This window comes from Adiantum capillus-veneris, chromosome 23, assembly GCF_014529385.1.
Source record: "Adiantum capillus-veneris isolate H3 chromosome 23, ASM1452938v2, whole genome shotgun sequence".
NCBI lineage: Eukaryota > Viridiplantae > Streptophyta > Polypodiopsida > Polypodiales > Pteridaceae > Adiantum > Adiantum capillus-veneris.
In genome coordinates, this window is record NC_140953.1 from 55406059 (window position 1) to 55426921 (window position 20863).

Genomic DNA, 20863 nt, shown 5'->3' on the forward strand with positions numbered 1-20863 from the left:
TTTGAGGATTTGCAAACGTTTCGAATGGGAACTTGTCGAGTCGTGGTTCGTCCAGGAACCAAGGAATTTATTCAGTTTCTTCTTCCGCGCTTCAGAGTTGCCATATGGTCTTCAATGCAAAGGCAAAACTTGTCGCCACACTAGTTACAATAGTTTGCAGTGTATGCGACGCTCACACGTCAGATTTTGCCTTTTTGTATGATCAAAGAAAATGCGTTACCGTTGAGGGCCACTACCACCCTAAAAAACCACACTTACCTCTTTTGTACAAACCGTTTAGCCAAATCGGTGTACCTTTGATGCAACTAATACACTACTGATTGATGATACTTCTGAAAAGGGAGAACTAAATCCGCCGGGAACAACTATCTCACCACCTTCTTTCGAGGGGCATTCCTTCGATTTTTACCTTGAAGACATTCTGATTCCATACTTACAGAAATAGTATCTCAGTCCATTGTTCACGGACGAGTTTGTACTTTCTAATGAATTAAGATGACTCTTCTATCATGTCTTTGTCTTGTCTAACATTGAGAGAGAGAGAGAGAGAGAGAGAGAGAGAGAGAGAGAGAGAGAGAGAGAGAGAGATTTGACATGGTAAAGAAATGTATTTCAAGCACACTTTTTCACAGGGCACAATTGACAAATGAGCTCAATAAACTTCATGTATTGAAAGTCATTTGTATACACTTGGGTTCACAAGAATATCTCTTACATTGACACTACTTCAACCCGACCATCCAACTCTTTGCACAAAATATCTTTTTCCCTTCGCCGCATCACCTTACGGCCAGCTAGGAAAAAGGAAAAATCTGATAGGTCCTTGTCCATTGACTCTTCAATTATGTCATGCCGCAAATGCTGAAGACTGCATAGATCCCTTATTGTAACCACCAACAGTAGGCCATGATCTTTATCAATCACTTCCACATCCACAGCAAGATTATCTTCCAAACCTGCAGAAACCTGGTCCATAGGAATGTACTTACCATTGAGCATTTGTGATCGCATATACCAAAACGAGAGTAACAGTGATTGGATTGCAATCATGTACTTGACAACTAGAGTATCAAGCGTTTCCTTGCACCGTAAACCAATCTCTTCCTTTACATACCATCCTCCGTCAAGAAGTTTGTCACAGGATGACTGCTGAAATGACTTACACATGAACATAGTTTTCGTAACACGGATGTTGTAGCTATGAAACAACTCTATGAAGAGTGCAACAGGACAAAAGTTTGCAATTCTAACCAGTTTGGTGGGAATAGAGCTACGTAGAGACCTCTCTATATCCTTGTAGAGCTTACTTCGCATTGCCTCCACCATTGTTTCCTCGGGAAATAGCCAGTCCACAGTGTTCCAATCGGTTGGTAGAGGCACTTTCACCAACATGCCATTCTTATTCCCTGAGCTGAGTTGGTAGAAGTGGTCATAAAAAAATATTCCCTTATCAGCCAGTCTTTTGCTGCTCCTCCCTGAATACTGTAGAGAACCAATGTGGGCATGAACAACATGGAAGAGGCCTATTATGCACTCCACAGGCTCCCATTGCTCATAAGAAGAGGGATAAACATCTGCAATATACATAAGAAGAGTTAAACTAAGAGTATCAATAAGTAAAAATGACAAATCTAATGTAATTGAGCTGTGAAGAATGGAGACATTGCTCATAACAAGCGGGAGAAACATTGCAAAATATATAAGAAAAGTTATAATGAGAGTATCAGTAAGTTCACATGTCAAGAGTACTTACAATTGCAACGTGGTTGATGTATATCTGATACATTTCCACCGTTTGCTATCACCTCTGGATGGGTAAACACATGCTGAACAAGAACTTCCTTTACAGATCGTTTGCCGATTTCAACTTTGAAATCCAACACTCTGGCCTTCCATGCTGAGCGGTAAACGTTGATACCACTAGACCTCTTGGGTCTTCTTGGTTGCATGAGGACCCACCAACCTTTGTTTATCCTTTGTCCAACCCATTGGTTCTCTGCACTTATTGAAGTTGATATTGTAATTGAGGATATGCTACTACTTGGCCTTCTAGGCAAAGTGCAGCTGTTGGTTGTTGGTGTGAGAGACAGTAAACACCTGGAGCTTCTTGGGCGAGAAGACGTGGAAGCCATAGCTCTCAGAGAAAAGCTTTAGTGGAGGGCGATTCACTTTGAAAGCATTCTAATGGAGGGAAAGTGTTTTAGAATTCCAATATCTTGTGCGGGCTTAATGGTCACCCTCCAATACGTTAATGACCATAAGAGAATATCAGAAGTGGGACCACATGCAAGCACCTAAAAGCTCGGTAAAAGGAAGGAAATTACGATGCTACAATCATAGATTCGTGAAAGTTTTATGCTATTTTCCTATTTTTTGAGTCTTTCCACGTACTTTCCTACGTAACGTAGCCTTCGTGTTCATTGGACGCGCTCTATTTTTCTCTCTCTTCATATGGCCCTCCAAATGACCTCTGAAATTTCCTAATGTGTAAACTAGACACAGCCAAAGCATAACAATCTGATGCATAAGATGCATGGCGAGAGCCTAAACGATTACGACTAGACAAAGGTGCATCCAATTTACTGTCATGCAAAGTGTGCACTAGCCATTTTGGCATACCTCTAGCCTGCTCATTTTCAGCCCTTTCCTCATCAAGTACATCATGTACATCTGCATCAGTAATAGGCTGATCTAAAACATTTTCAGAAACCCCCATAGGCTGTACATTTGCCTCATTGGAACTTACATTCGTATTTCCACCACTGAAAAGAGGCAACAGAGTGTCATAAATGTCCTGTGAGCTTACATTACTGTCTCTAGTACATGACAGCAAGGGCTGAACAGAATCTTTTACAAACACTACATCCCGTGAAACCAGAATATGTTTTGTTTGCGGATGATACAACCTGTAACCTTTGCTTTCAGCACTATAACCAACAAAAATACATTTGACAGCCTTATCATCCAATTTTCTGCGCTGCACTTGTGGCACCAAAGCATATGCCAAACAACCGAAAACACGCATGTGCTCAATAGAAGGCTTTCTATCATGCCATGATTCATATGGAGTAATAGACTGCAAAGCTATCATAGGACACCTGTTAAGTACATAAGTGGCACACATGATGGCCTCAAGCCAAAAAGAATGCGGCAAAGCTTAACTTTTGACCATACATCGTGCCATTTCCGTGTGACATATTTTTTCTCTCAGCAACACCATTTTGCTGAGGTATATAAGGCACTGTACATTGGTGTTTTATCCCACGACTAGCCAGAAATGCATTAAATTCATGAGACATATACCCCCCCCCCTCAATCGGAATGGAGGGTGCCCATAGTACATTTTGAGACATTTTCAGCCATAGCCAGAAATTGTTTGAAGCACATAAAGACTTCGGACTTCGTTTTAAGCGGAAATACCCATGCATGCCTGGAGTAATCATCAATGAAAGTCATGAAGTACAGGTAATTTCCCAAGGACGGAGTTTGCATGGGCCCACAAACATCACTATGCACAATCTGCAACTTGCATGTGGCCCGAACTGAACCATCCTTTGGAAATTTAGAATGCTGCATCTTACCCAAAATACAGCCTTCACAAACATGTTTGACAAATGCTTCAAGAGGCGGCAAAGAAGCAACCATATCAGATTTCTGCAAACGCAGCAAACTGGCAAAATTCAGATGACCAAAATGTGCATGCCAAAGTTTTGCATCTGAAATAGCCCTTGAATCTGCAACAGCATTTGCAAAATTTTGTCCACACTTTTCATACAAAGTGAGCTTATACAGCCCACGGCACAAAAGCCCAGATGCAACAATTTCATCACCAAAACTGAGATCATGAACTATACATCTGTCATCCACAAATTTGACTACAAGTCCAAGTCTAGCAAGTGCGGATACATACAAGAGATTCTTCTTGATCCCAGGTACATAAAGTGCATCAACAAGTGTGAAGGAACTGCCATTAGCAGCAGTGAGCACAATCTTTCCAACTCCTTGAACTGGATAAGAGGCGTTGTTGGCACAAGTGACTGAATTCCCATGAGGGACAGACTCGAGAGAGGTAAACAATTCTAGATGTGAGGTAATGTGCTTTGCAGCACCACTGTCGAAATACCACACATGTGAATCTACAACAACTGACAAGCATGCATCATGGACAGCAGGATTGTAAGTGCACTCTGCGCTAAAAGCCCATTCTGCATCAACATCAGCAACACAGTCTCCTTTCATAGAAGACTCAAAAATGGCTGCATTTGTAGTGGAACCAGCATTTGCAGTGGAACCACCCTCTTTTTTCTTAGCCTCTTTGGCCTTCAGCTTAGGACACGACTTGATCAAGTGATCATTGGCTTTACAATAATAGCAACGCATCTCCTTTTTGCCCTTATCACCAGAATTACCAGACGAAGTGCTACCAGCAGAAGCATTAGGAACAGAATTTTTGCCACTCGCAGCAGAACCATAAGAAGTGGCTGCATTGCTGTTACCACCCTTTCTTTGAGAAGCAATAAAAGCCTGTTCAAGTGCACGCTGCCTAGTCCTGTTTTTTCTGGAAAGTGACTCTTACAACAGCAATGTGCATAATGCGTCAAACTTGACAACTTCAGGATTTCCTTGGGTCATAAGTCTCCAAGTACTAGCAAATGTCTAGTAGGAATCTGGTAAGGCATCAAGAACAGTCTGCACTAGGGAACTGTCTGAAATGACTTCACCTGCAGAAATGAGTTGCTCATTGATATCCTTGACACTAGCAAGGAAAGTGTCCATATCATCTTCCTCATGCATAATCTTTGACTCCAGCTCTTTACGCAGCAAAGCAATTTTTGCCTCATTGCGGCTTGCATAAAGACCTGCTAGAATTTCCCAAGCCTGTTTTGTAGATTTTGCTAAACGGATGTAAGGAACAATGGTGCGCTTCATAGACAACGCAACCAATGCATGAGCCTGCGCATCCTTAACATCCCAACGAGCTTGTTCTGCCGTAGGCAAAACAACTCTAACAGCTGCAATCCTTGCAGCAAGACCTTCAACATCCTCAACATCGCCTACATCCTCAGAACCAGGACGTACATCAATGCCCTGCACAATTTTCCAGACACCCTTTGACACAAGAACATGTTGCATTATATAAGCCCACATAGGGTAGTTGTCCCCATCCAACCTGTCCTTATCATAGCAAACATCTTGAACACATCTGTGTTGTTGTTGTCAGCCATGGTAAATGTTGCACCTGATGTGAAAATTGCCCAAAAATAGGAGAAACGGAGCGAGAACAACACGTGCTATATAGCACAAACCACAGAAGACTAAAGGGCACCTAATATGCAGAAAATGGCACTGACAGAAATTTTGCACAAAATGACAAAATTGCCTGTGCAGTACTGCCTATAGTGGAAACGGAGGCCGAAATGATCCCGAATCAAAAATCTGAGCAGACTAAGCTGTACGAGCTGTCCCAAAGTATTTGTCAACCTGTGTACGCTTGCCAAAGCTCACTGAAATTGGAGAAAGTGACTAGGCGTGTGCTGGAGCAGCTGGCGACTAAGCCCGGGAGGACGTGACCTGCTCTGATACCGATTGTTGGAATTAGGGTTGCAGAGAAATGCACACAGCTTGGAGAAGACTAAGGAACCTCAAGGCACAGAATAGAGAGTGTGTTACTTTGTGTGCAATGGAAATATAGATAGCCCTAGAGTGATGGGCGTATATGCAATGCACGGGGGAAAAAACCTCCTAAAGAGGGAAAAAATGCCCCGGCGGTCCTAGTGTGTTCACACACATCACTACCACATGTATATGGTAACACGGGTAACCGTGCCCATGCAGGTTGATGACTATAGATGTGGCTGGCAAACTTGTTTGAATGCCTTGTTGCTGCTCAGTCAAATTTTGGATGTACAGAACGTAAGTAATTGTGCTGTTTCATTGTTTGTTGCAACATTTGTATTAAAAGAAGCAACATCTTTACTTACTTTCCTATTATCACGCTTCTACAAGAACTTCGTCTGTTTACCCCCAACGATGTGTGACTTTTTTTTGTAATGGCCATCCACCATATTATAACCTCGGTAAACAGACGTACAAGAGAGGAAAAGGTGAGAGTTGAGGAGTTCGAATAGGCTCGCATTAACGAAATGACGCAGCGCTACAATCAGACTCAAGAAGACGTTCGAAATATGCAAGAAGCAATAAATCAATATTATGCGAACGCCGCAGAAGTAGAGGAATGGGCTACACGTGAACACCAAGAGCAAGAACAGAGGGAAGCTTCACAGGTGCAAGATGCATGGGAAGCCATGAAAGAGGCCCATGATTTCGAACGACGCAAAAGGATGCCCAAGACCAGCGTCCCCAGAGGCAGAAGTAGCAGCAACCGGAGTAGAGGGCAGGGGAGCCGTGGTAGCAACCGGGGGAGAGGGCAGGGGACCAGTGGCAGCGATCGGGGGAGAGGACAGGAAACCAATGGCACAAATCGGGGGAGAGGACATTAGCAAGAAAAGGGAGCAATAACTTGTACAAATCTTGAAGGAAACAACACAATTTGTAAAGTTTTGAGACAATGAAAAGTGTACATTTTTGAAACATTGTTTGACCACCATAAAATGTCTCTGTATTAGTCATTTTGAAGAGTACATCATGGTTTGCATGGCATCAAAGCTCATTGCGTGCACAAGGTATGTGACCTAGCTTCTGATGGAAGCAATTAAGTGAAGTGTATTTGTGAGTGACTCCTTGCACAATGTTGTTTTCTCCTTGCGTCTTGGAATCTGAAAAGAAGAAAAAGTTAGATTCTATGTCTTAATGTATTGAAGACAATCAAAATTCATCCATTTAGTAAGCACCTTTCTGTTGTTGAGACTGAATGCATACAATTCCGGCAAAAGTGGAAGTTCTTCACATGTAAGATCTAGCCTGAGTTGTGCAAGAGTTGTGCTTGACATTGTCTTTATCATAGTAAGTAGGGTGTCTCAAAAGTAGAGCTCCATTGATAAAGGTTTGTTCTCGAGGCTAGACTCTGTATCTTGGTCGAGTGGAATAAGCTGCCCACTAAGAAGATGATATCGAAAATAGTAAAACGACACTATGAAATTTTGAGAGCTTATAATGAACTTGCAAATTATGGACTTCTTTTGCAAAATACAAATTTTGCTCTGTGATTGTTTCCTATCCCAATTATCATCTAAAAAGTCCAAACAGCTCTCAGACTTGCAAATGAACATTGTTGCGGTAGTTCTTATTTGCTCATCGAAGAAAAAATCTACGAACACTTCAAGAGGCATAAATAGTGTGAGCCGAACTATTTTTGTGGCAATTGAAAACTTGAGGGACTTTTATATATCCTAAAACAACTTATTCCTAAAGCTTTCACTAGTTTGCGAAGTTAGCAAAGACCAATCCTTGCTGTCGAAAGATGGAGGTGACAAAGGAGCTACACGACCCCAACCAATGGAAGTTCTCGATTCCACATATGACATATCATAAAAGAATATCCCATTATCTGCAAGTTCCTTATGTTTTCTTCCTCATTACATTTGCTCACCAATCAACGCATGGAAAGCATCAAAAATCCCAACTATACTCTCAACTGGTTGCCAATCTGTCCTATTCGATGGATAAATATCTAAAACATACCAAAGATGATATCCACCACTAAACCTTTGAATATAATCATGCACTAAGTGAGACGCTCAATATAACTTATAATTTGGTCAATGCCTTGGAAAACTTGGAGGAGATGTTTGCAACCTTAAGTCTGCATGCTAGAAAGCATGTTGTATGAGGACCTCTTTCACCTGCTTGATTTGTGCATACACTTTAAACTCTTTAACTTGTCCCTTGAAAGCCTCCACGAAATCATTGCGTTGCCTCCTCTTCCTCCTCCTAGTTTGCAGTAGAACCCAACTTCCGATAGTTATTCGAGATGGTATCCATGCTTGATCATCTGTAGTATAACTATTAAAAATGCTAACAGAGTCAATGGTAGTGCTAGGACTTCGAGAAGTAGTCATGGTGTGCACTAGAATACACAGGAAGGTTAGCGCAAATATGAAAAAGGGAAGAAGTTTTGAGAGGGAAGTAGATCTACTCAAAGTCATATTTGGGCGGGAACATAAATACCAGATAGAGTCTTCAATGAAAGTTCTGAAATTCCTCGATACAGAGTTAGTACGACTTATGGAATTTATGCCTTGAAAGCGTGAAATTGTGCAATTTGATGAACAAAAATAATATTTTCTCCCTTTTTTCTAAAAGAGCTTGGCTCCAAAATGTCGATTTTCAACGTAACGTTAGCCTCTTCCTCATTGGTCGAGCACCACTCTCTCTCTAGAACTGAAAGGCCCAAAAGTGAGTCCAACTTTCTTCTAATGGGCATGGTGGGCCAGAAGAATGACGACTGGCAACGAGCCAAAGTCACTGTAGAAGTAATACAAGTGCTAACTGAAGAGGGGAGAATTTTTCTTTTCTCTTTGCTTTGATTGAAATCACAGATTGATATTGCTTCAGATGCAGTCTCTCTCTCCAATGTCATGGGCTTTCCTCCTCTTGGGAAGATAATAGGGGGGTTGCAAAGTCTCTCTCTCCTCTCGTTACAATCTACAAGAGGACCACCGTTCCCCAGGAAGGCAGCAGCCCTCTCAAGGAGTCTCAACCCTGCCAATGCCACAACCGAGGGGGATCCAGAGTGGCGAGCAGGGGTGGGAGCAGAATCCATGTGCTCTTGGGAATTGGGGACAAAGGCTAAGTTGTACGTAAGGGAGGATTGATACGTATCTTGGGCCAGAGGCAAGGATCTACCACATAGGAAAACCCTTCGCAATTGCAAAACAAGGCAAGGATCTACCACATAGGCAAACCCCTCGCAAGTGCAAAACAAGGCAGGGTGCATCACGATGACAAGGGAGATGAAGCCTTGATGTTTCTGTGTGAGCGTGGCAACGCATGTGGGAATTCTGTCCAAGCAAAGGCATGCACACTTGTGAAATGGAGTAGGAGAGGATCTGAAGAGATTCGTCCTAATAAAATGATAAAAGGCATGCACACTTGTGAAACAGAGTAGGAGAGGACCATAATAGAATGTGAAAATCAATCACATCGAGGTATAAACAATGAAACATTTTCATGAACAGAACATACTAGCCTTGCTATATGCATGAACAGCCATCCATTAATGTTGTTTTATAGTACTTGTGATCTTAACAAGTTTTACTTGGTATCCTGTAATTTTTGGCTACTGAAATTCTTCATGATACTACATGCTTAAAATGGTCTAATAAATGAAGTTATCAGCATCTAGAGACTCTGCTATGACACGTAATTGTTACCATATACATATGGTAGTGATGTGTGTGAGCACACTTAAGATGACCGGGGTATTTTTCCCCTCACAAGGAGGTTTTCTTACCCGTGCATTGTATATACGCCCATCACTCTAGGGCTATCTCATCTTTCCATTGCACACTAAGTAATACACTCATTGTTGTGTACCTTGAGCTTCCTTTGTCTTCTCCAAGCTGTGTGTGTTTCCTTGTAACCATATTTCCAAAAATTGGTATCAGAGCAGGTTGCATCCTCCCGGACCTAGTCGTCAGCGTCACCAGCATACGCCTGCTCACTTTCTCATATTTTTGTGAGCTTTGGTGAGCATCAGTAGGTCGACAAATACCTCAGATAAGCTTGTAGAGCTTGGTCTGCTCAGATTTTTGATTCAGCCTTCGTTTCCACTATAGGAAATGTTGCGCATGCAACTTTGTCATTTTATGCAGAATTTCTATTAGTGCCATTTTTTGCATAGCATGACCCTTACAGTGTTCTACGTGTTCTACGGGTAGTGCCATATAGCACGTGTTGGTCTCACTTCATTTCTCCTCTTTTTGAGCAGTTTTCACATCGGGTGCAGGCATTCGCCATGACCAACAACAACACAGATGTGTTCAAGATGTTTGTTGTTGAGGACAGATTAGATGGTGACAATTATCCTATGTGGTATTACATGATGCAACATGTCCTTGTGTGAAAGGGCATTTGGAATATTGTGTAGGTCATTGATGTACGTCTTGGTTTTGTGGATACAGGCGATGTTGAGGATGCAGGTTTTGCTAGTAGAATTACTGTTGTTAGAATTGTTTTGCCTACCGTTGAGCAGGCTCCTTGGGATGTAAGAGATGCCTAGGCTCATGCATTGATTGCATTGTCTGTGAAGTGCACTATTACTCACATTCATTCATCAAAATCTGCAAAACAGGCTTGGGATATTCTGGCTAGTCTTTATGCAAGTCGCAATGAGGCTAAAATTGCATTGCTCCGTAAAGAGCTGGAGTCAAAGATTATGCATGAGGAATATGAAAATGACACTTTCCTTACTGGTGTCAAGGATATAAATCAGCAACCTAATGTTTGTAGGTGAAGTCATTCTGATAGTTCCCTTGTGAAAACTATTCTTGATGCTTTGCCAAACTTTTGCTAGTACTTGGAGACTTCTGAACCAAGGAAATCCTGAAGTTTTCAAGTTTGATGCATTATACACGTTGCTATTGCAAGAGTCACTTAGTAAAAACAAGGCTAAACAATGTGCAGTTGAATATGCCTTTATTGTTGCTCAAAGAAAAAGTGGTAACCGAATGCACCCACTTCTCATGGTTCTTCTACGAGTGGAAAGGCACCTGTTCCGAATTCTTTTGCGGGCAACACTTCGTCTGGAAATTTTGATGAAAAGGGCAAAAAGAAGATGCGGTGCCATTATTGTAAAGCTAATGATCACTTGATCAAGCAATGTCTAAAATTGAAGGCAAAAGAGGCTTAGAAAAAAGAGGTTGGTTCCACTACAAGTGCAGCTATTATTGAATCTTCTTGAAAGGAGATTGTGATGCTAATGTTGATGCAGAATGGGCTTTTAGTGCAGAGTGCACTTATGATCCTTTTGTCCATGATGCATGTCTATTAGTTGCTCATGTGTGGTACTTTGATAGTGGTTCTACAAAGCACATTACGTCTCATCGTGACTTCTTTACCTCTCTCGAGGATGTCCCTCATGGGAATACAGTCACTTGTGCCAACAATGCCTCTTATTCAGTTAAGAAGTTGAAAAAATTGTGTTGACTGCTGCAAATGGAAATTCTTTTACACTTGTTGATGCATTGTATGTACCTGGGATCAAGAAGAATCTTTTGTATTTATCTGCACTTGCTAGAGTTGGTCTTGTAGTCAAATTTGTGGATGATAGATGTACAATACATGATCTCAGTTTTGATGGTGAAATTTTTGCATGTGGCATTTTATGCCATGAGCTGTATAAGCTCACTTTGTATGACAAGTGGGGGAATAATTTTGCATGCTATTGTGGATTCAAAGGCTCTTTCAGATGCAAAACTTTGGCATGCACGTTTTAAGCATCTGAATTTTTCCAGTTTGCTGCGTTTGCAGAAATCTGATATGGTTGCTTCTTTGTCGCCTCTTGAAGCACTTGTCAAACATGTTTGTGAAGGCTATATTTGGGTAAGATGCATCGTCAGAAGTTTCCAAAGGATGGTTTAGTGTTAGGACCACATGCAGGTTGCAGCTTGTTCATAGCGATATTTGTGGGCCCATGCAAGCTCCATCCTTGGGCAATTACCTTTACTTCGTGACTTTCATTGATGATTACTCCAGGCATGCTTCAAACAATTCCTGGCTATGGCTCAAATGTCTCAATATGTACTATGGACACCCTCCGTTTCGATCGAACGGGGGAATATATGTCTCATGAATTTAATTCATTTTTGGCTAGTCGTGAGATGAAACACCAATGTACAGTGCCGTATACACCTCAACAAAATGGTGTTACTGAGAGGAAAAACAGGTCTCTCATGAAAATGGCATGATGTATGGTCAAAATTCAAGCTTTGCCGCATTTGTTTTGGCTTGAGGCTATCATGTGTGTCACTTATGTACTAAACAGGTGTCCTACGAAGCTTTGCAGTCTATGAATCCTTATGAAGCATGGCATGATAGAAAGCCTTCTATTGAGCACATGCGTGTTTTTGGTTGTTTGGCTTATGCTTTGGTGCCACAAACGCAGCGCCAAAAATTGGATGATAAGGCTATCAAGTGCATTTTTGTTGGTTATCATGTTGAAAGAAAAGGTTACAGGTTGTACCATCCTCAAGAAAAGCTTATCTTGGTTTCTTGAAATGTTGTGTTTGTGGAAGATTCTGTTCAGCCTTTGTTGTCATGTACTAGAGAAGACATGAATGTTTATGACAGTTTGTTGCCTCTAATCAGTAGTGGAAGTTCGAATGTAAATTCAAATGAGGCAAATCTATAGCCTATGGGGATTTCTAAAAAATGTTATAGATCAGTCTATTATTGATGCAGATGTACATGATGTACTTGATGAGGAAAGGGTTGAGAATGAGCAGGCTAGAGGTATGCCAAAATGGATGTTACATACTTTGGGTGATAGTAAATTGGATGCACCTTTGTCTAGTCGTACTCGTTCAAGTTCTTGCCATGCATCTTATGCATCAGATTGTTATGCTTTGGCTATGTCTAGCTTATGTGATGTTGAGGAACCTCTCTCTTTTGATGAAGCACATAATTTAGAAAATTGGATGGCTGCCATACAATTTGAATATGATGCACTTATAGAAAATGACACATGGACTTTATGTGATTTTCCTTCTAGCAAAAAGGCCATTGGTACAAAGTGAATTTACAAGTTGAAACGCAAGCGGGGTGGTGAGATTGATCGTTATAAGGATTCACTTGTTGGCAAAGGGTTATGCATAGCAAAAACATATAGATTATGAAGAGACTTTTGCTCCCACTTGTTGTATGACTACTGTGCATTTTCTATGTGCATTGGCAGCTCATTTTGGTTGGGATGTACATCAATCATACATTGTTACTGCTTTCTTGAATGGTGACATGTTTGAGGAAGTTTGTGTAATGCAGCCTCACGGTTTTGTCAAGAAAGGATAAAGTGTGCAAATGTAAGAAATCTTTGTATGGGTTGAAGCAATCTCCTCGTGCTTGATATGAGAAAAATGCTACTCATTTGGTCAACAAGGCTCTCGTAATAATAGTCCAACAAAAAGCACATTGTTTGTAAAGTGTGGGGCTGATGTACTTCTCATTGTCGTTCTCTATGTGGATGATTTGTTGATCACTGGACCAAATACGAGACATATTGTTGAATTTAAGGCTGATTTCAATGCTACTTTCAAGACGAAAGATTTGAGACTGTTGCACCATTACGTGGGTATACAATTTAAACAGTGCTATGGGCGTACTACCTTGTGTTGAACAAGTTACGTAGAGACATTGCTATGTAAGTTTGGACATGAGGATTGCAAACCTATTGCCACTCCCAAGGAAACATGTTTGAAATTGAGTCTTCATGATGCTTGTGATCCTGTCGGTATCACTCTTTACCAAACTGTTGTTGGTTTGTCTTATTTATGTATGCAACACGAGGCCAAATATTGAATTTGCAATCTCACAGGTCAGCAGATTTATGCATAGCCTAGGTTCTAAGCATTGGCAGACTATCAAGAAGATTTTTTTCTACTTGAGTAGAACTTTACATCTTGGATTGTTTTATCCCAAGGGGGTGTTAGGAAATATGACGTAGCTAAGTAGATAATTGAGTAGATTATTTAATGGAGAGAGATAATTTTCATACACGAAAGATTATAGAGTAGAGAGAGAGAGAGAGAGAGAGTACACACGATATACGTGGTTCACCCAATGTGGGCTATGTCCACGGGAAAGCAGCCACTCAATGGCTTTAGTACTTCAAAACAAGAAGTAGATTACAAAGGGATTATATCCTTTTGGAGCTCCCGCCTTGCTTCACACTCTCCACCTCACATCAACTTCAGAATGCACCACAATGCTTCACAAATCCGTTTTTGTGTGTAGAAGAGGCCTCCTTTTATAGGCCAAAAGGGTTGCCCTCTCTCATGAGAGGCAGCCATGTGTAGTCGCCCTTGTGTAGATAGGTCCAAATTGGACCCTCCAATCCGCCCATGTGTGGCCGCCCTTGAGAAGACAAGTCCTCCTTTGAAATCGGCCACTAGCCATTGACTACTGGCCATTGACCAACTGGCCAGTCGTTTTTCGACCACTTTTCGGCTGCCGTCCGCCCATAATATTCTGGCGAAAAGAAATATTCCGATGGCCATGAAAATTTTGGTTTTCAGCGAGTGATTTTTCTTCACGCAGGATGGCTTCTCCTCATAACGGGGGCCTTACAAATTTGTGTTTTTAATACAAAAAATTAGAAGGGGTAAATCAGGCTCCATACTTAATAAGGGGGATCATTACCGTCGATTTACATGCTTTTTTGGACTCATATTGGGTTGGTCGTTTTGACACGCAAGTGTCCACGAGTGGTTTTTGTTTCATGCTCGGCGGTTCATGCATATCATGGTTGAGCAAGAAGCAACCTATTGTGGCCACTTTCATTTGAGGCTAAGTACAGGGCAATTTTCACAGCTACAATTGAGTGTATGGCTCAAATGCCTTATGGCTGATTTCGGTGTTGGACATGACACTGTTAACACTATCTACACTAATAGTCATAGCGCATTGGCAGTTGCAAGGAACCCAATTTTTCATGCTCACACAAAGCACATTGAGGTGCATTACCACTATGTCAGGGAGAGGCTCTCAACAGGAGAGATTAACTTGGCTTATGTGCCAACACACGACAACCTTGTAGAGATTTTCACAAAGGCATTGTCTCATGAAAAGTTTGAAGCTTTTCACAAATCTTTGGGCTTACTCCCGTTTCTGGACTGATCATGTCCTCAGGGCATGGCACTTCTCTATACTCTATGTGTCATCTCTCGTTCACCGCATCACTCCCAGGGGGGATCTGTTACCATATACATGTGGTAGTGATGTATGTGAACACACTTAGGATCGTCGGAGCATTTTTTCCCTCACTAGGAGGTTTTTCCCCCTGTGCATTATAGATACGTCCATCACTCTGGGGAGATCTCATATTTGCATTGCACATTAAGTAATACACTCTCTATTTTGTGCCTTGAGTTTCCTTTGTCTTCTCCGAGCTATGTGCGTTTCCTTGCAATCTTATTTCCAACAATATTTGGAGAAACATACGCCAATCTCAGTCCCAAACACTCATATTCTCCACATGTGGAATATGTCTCATATAATGATGTCAAGAAATATGAAAACATCAAGTCCAAGATGTACTTGCATGTGGAGGTAATTATAAACACTCAATGATGAGAGAGAGGGACTCTCATGAAGCTTGCCCCAAACTGGCTGAATCAAACTCCATGAGTTTCTACACCATGTTGCACCTCTTGTGAATAATTAACATGTGCCAAAAAAAATCCTACCATGTAGGCCTATAATTGTTTCAATAAGGCATGAACCCTTGATTGTGCCAGAATGAACAATTAAGAGAGAAAGTACCAGGTTGCAGGAAAGGTACCTAGTACACTGATTTCCCAAAATCCTCTTCTCATACATGGGCTTGTTGTGTGTCTGAAAAGCAAAGTGGATGAAAGCATTCTAGCATATGCATCCCACTTGTAAATCTCAACAAAAGCATACTTAAAAAAGAAACAAAACCAAATTATATTCTCAGTTTCATTATAAGGTGAAAAAGTATCGTATACTTACTTGGAGGTCAAGGGCAATTTTCATACCTCAAAGATACCTTACCACAATTCTAGCCTCAAAAGGTCTAGTATTTTTTTGACCAGTTAAACACTAAAGTAGAGAAAGAAATATTTGGATGATAACCTTGGGTATTGCCTTGGCAACCCTGATTCTGCAAAGAAGGTAGCCAAGACCAACATAGGCCACCGTGCTACCAATAGTGATTGTAAGCAGCTTGCTAAAAGGAACTTAGCCCTACCCCCTAGTGTTTGAGAACTTCTATCATTGAAAATACAAGTGTGAAGATGCCAATCAATGACCATCAACACTCATGGAATGGTTTTTCGTTCGCTGGGTCATACCCCTGAAAGCACCACTCTTATAGCCACAAGCAGTGCTATAGACTAAATATGAGATTCTCTTACGTTGGAATTTTATTCACAATTAGATCATTGAAACAATCATATCTCCTTACGCAAGACGAGAAAAATTTCTCGAAACCTAAAAAGAAGGTAGTCATACTATATATTCTTTGGTTTTTGAAACAAGAGATTACCTGTCTTGAGGCTCTCTTAGCAAATTCATGTTATCCCATGAATCAATTGCTTAATTCGCTAGCAAGGCCATGCTTGTCTTCTACAAATGGAAATCATCATTTGTAGTGCATACACCTTGTGCATATAATCAATGATATAGAGTGACTGTCGATGCATTTATACGCAACGAACACAAGCAGACTTCATTACTATTGAGTAAAAGATCACAATTATATGTAACTCCTGCAACAACGTCAACAGGAGCATCATCAATAAAAATCATTGGCAACAAACACGATCTTATCTCGTCTTAAAGAACTGTGGAGTCCAGTGCATGTGGAGACCACGTCGAGTTGAATCCATCGTGATCAGTAGGTGGATAATAATGACAGAGTAATTGACATTATAGCAAAAGTGTAAACAATGATTGAGTGGAATTAATTCCACCTTATTGGCATGACATGCATGTAAATGCAAGAAATAGATTGATAAGCCCTTGGCTACAATGACGGCCTCAATAGTTTGAGCCGATACCATAAGTGCCTTGCACGATCTATATTGGTATGGAAACATCATAATTTGATGTTGCCATACATAAAATAAGAGCTTATATCCTATTGTCAAAGCCCCAAACATGTCTACCATTGCTCTTGATCTTAAGTCATTGAGCAATACCTTGACATGGGGTAGCAGCCTTGTTGGCCGTTCTAGTCCTCAAAGCACTTTCCTTTGTAAAACAAAAAATCTTTTCCAAAATAACTATAAAACATACAAAAAAAACAAGAACGACTTAAAATTGTCTAACCTTGTCGCCCCTATGTGGCCAATTGTCATGAAATTTGAAAGTAAATCCTTGCTTGGGAGTGAATTTTAGTTTGATGTTGTTGTTCTTGCTTGAATCTTGCTCAGAGCCATGTATGTTGATAGATTGAGAGCTATCGTATATACCATGTATTACTGACACCCGATAAAATAGCATTGAAACACATTGCAAAATCCCCCCAGGTTCGTATGCTGATAGCAATTCCAAACTTTTGAATCTTTTATGCAATATGCCTAAAATTGAAGCCTTGCTTCACATAAGGACATAATAAGAATAAAACTTTGATTGAGCCTTTGTGCTTAGCAAACGGATGATTTTGTGAACATGTAGATATCATGGCAACATAAAATCGACCTTGACCTTAAATTTTTCAATGGTATCCTTGAACTCCTTGCCTTTATTGCTTTGAAAAGAGCTTAGGTACCACATTATGATTCTTTGTAAAACTTGAAAATTTCCCACATGTCATCCTTAACGTGCCTTCTTGTCTGTGAAGGCTTGAACCACTACCCTTGGCATCGGGATTTGTATTACCATGTGGTGTGGTTTGACTATGCAGGATGCCTCACATGTGTAGAAGCCATGTGTCATCATGTATAATTGCAGACTTAATGAGTTTGGATTCCATGAAGAATCGAACCATGGTTGTCGACTACATCATGTACAATTGCAGACTGAACGAGTTTGATTTATTTTCTATGAAGAAGTCGAACCATGGTTGTTTTCAACTACATCTAGCTTAGAAAAAATTTGCCTAAGAGCCATGCCCTAGCGAAAATTCAAATCCAAAACTTGGAGATGGAGAGAGACTCATGCTGGCTTGTTGAACTGTTTCAAATGGTCGATCATGTCGAGCATCTTTGCCGCCTTCGCCATGCAAAGGCTTCTGGAAACATCTCTACCTTGCCTAGGCCTTTCCTTATTGTAATTGGATGACTTACCAAATGTTGCCAATTATCCTTGACCGCCCTGAAGCAAGATCTTTCTTCTTAAGATTCTGAAGCATTGCATGTTGGCCTTGACTTTTCATGGTTATTAAGTATATGGATTTTTCTTGTCAATTCTCGCTCATGCATGATACAGTTTTGGCCATGGCCTTGATCCGATTGTGCATGGCATTGTCGAAGGGCCATCTTCAAACGTTGCAACAACTGCACAATGATGGTGCATGGCTTCACCTACACCATCGTGCACGGCTTTGCTTAAGGACCGCGTCCCCCTCTTCCCATGGATTGTTCTTCAATTGGCATGGCAACAAGTTCTTGAAAGGGCTTTGGCTCCACTCACAAGAAGATTTAGAAATTTTCTCATGTAGGAAAACAAGTATTTTCGAGTGTTTATCATATAATGAATAACATCATGAGCTTCTGCTCGGGAGGCACCGCATACCTAGCTAGGTACGATTCGGTGGTCCCCTGCCCCCAATCGTACCTAGCTAGGTATGCGATCCCCTACCCCCAATCGTACCTAGCTAGGTATGCGGTGCCTCCCGATCAGAAGCTCATGATGTTGAGGTAAGTCACAATGTGGGAATTATTGTGAGAATTTGTCCAAAACTTCTTGTGACTTAACCAACCCCTAAGGGAAAATCAAGCATCGAACGATGGCGGACGAGCTGTCAACAATGCTGTGTGTGTGTGTGTGTGTGTGTGTGTGTGTGAGTGAGTGAGTGAGAGAGAGAGAGAGAGAGAGAGAGAGAGAGAATTTGTCCAAAACTTCTTGTGACTTAACCAACCCCTAAGGGAAAATCAAGCATCGAACGATGGCAGACGAGCTGTCAACAATGCTGTGTGTGTGTGTTCACGTAGGCATGTGGGAGCGTTTTCAGCATGGCTTATAGTGTTGACAATGCTGTAGCGCTCCCTTTTGAAGCCACAGCCATAGCAAACCAACAAGGTCGCCAAGTCTACAAGAGGCCCTTCCCGCACACGGCTCCTCCACCATGGAAGCTTCGATCGAGCAAGAGTGCATGTACATGCAATGTCATGCAAGCCTCATCCACGCCCTTCGTTTCCCAAAAACTCTCACCTCGCTCTGATACCAGTTGCAAGAGACTAGGGACAACCACATGCTCGTCATCACCCAACCGTACTAGTTATATATAGGCCCTTGTCCTTAGCTATATATAAACCCCATACTGCATGTGTGTCCTGGCCCTACCAAGGGCCTGAGAGTCTAAACACTTCGACAACATTTTTCAAAAGGCCACGAATATTAGTGTTGTTATAGCAGTGTTCGGGAAAAATCATTTTCACAAACATACAAAATTCCCTCCAAGACCAATCTGAACTCAAATATTTACAATACTAGCCAGTATTTTTGCAAAATTACACTATTTTTCATGTATTTTAAGCGGAATTTTCTCCTTCTTGCCCTCCTCTCAACGGCTACTTTGATTTTGCAACCGGGTCAAGGCTAAGCTAAGGCACACTTTTTGTGAACGCTGTGTTATAGCAAGACAAGGTCACAAATAACAAGACAAGGTCTCATTTCTAAAGACTTATCTTATGTGAAGAGACACAAGACCATCAACATCTATCTACTGGGTACATTGTTAGGAAGGGATGGGCAAGGAATACATTTTGACTCTCTCTCACACACCCCATAATCATGACAACTAGAGGCATAAGAACTCTCCCTATGTAATGGAATAAGTGTAAAATTGAGATACGGTGAAAACCTTCCACCATCTCTGTTTGTGGTGTTAAATGTAATCCATTGCCTACCTACACACTCACTCACTCACTCACTCATGGTTTTTAGAAGAAGTACTATTTACAACCCTTTGCCCTTGCTCATTAAGCACTCAAAACTCTACCTGTAGGAAATTGAGGCCTTATTGCATTTAGAGTTGGAAAGGCTAGGCTATGGTGACCACTTGCCCATTGTCCCTAATTTGATTCAAGGACTGCTCCCCTATATCAAAGACCCTTGCTTCCATGTGGCTATCAAGGAGCATGACATGTAGTGCATGGAAGCTTCGGACAGTTGCGAGATGATGCTCCTTTCTCTCCTAGATATCCCAGCTAGGCTCCGCATGTATGCTTTAGCCAAGGAAAATCCCTCTATGGCTATATCTAGGTTAAAGGACATCATTTCTATCTCAATGCTATTATTGAGTTTGATTCTGGGGAAGAAAAAGAATGGAGGATAAGGAGGTTCATGGAACTCCATGGCAAAAGACTTAAGGAACAACTCTCCCATATGCCAAAGAATAAAGATGCTACAAGGGCCTCTCAATATCCCCTATCTCCTCATATCAACCCTGTTAGTAGCCTCATACCCAAAATAGACTTACACTAAGCCCTATATTCCTAATCGGTTGTTGGAAATCATGGTTCATGACTCAACCAAAAAGCATGAGATTTTGGTAATTTTGCTTCACTTTTCCCAATTAACAAGGGATGCCAACTTACACCTCTTAAGTGATAGACAAGGTGGAGAAAAACTTGGCTTGTCCATACACTATTTCATCAAGTGTGGATATGATCACTTTATGGAGAGAAGGGGAAGCATGCATAGACATGAATGTGTTACGATTTGACTCGACCATGGCCTTTGGATTATCATACGCAAGGTCACTATCTTCTTCCTGCAGTCGATTCCTTAAAAAAGTCTATGGTCAAGTTCCTAAAGTGGATAGCAACTGAAGGGCAAGAGGCAAATAAAGCCCTTCTAGAGAGAGAGCCTCAAGGTTTATGTTAGACATGCTACACTCTACATCATTTGCCACTCCAACTCTCCTAGGGATAACTTGATGCCTTTTTATAAAAGTTAGTTCTACCCACCAAGGAAAGCAACAGCGCACTCTCAAAGAGAAAAAAAGAGGGAAAGGCGATCACGGGAAGTGTCGCAATACACCCAAAGTTTTGATATAGGT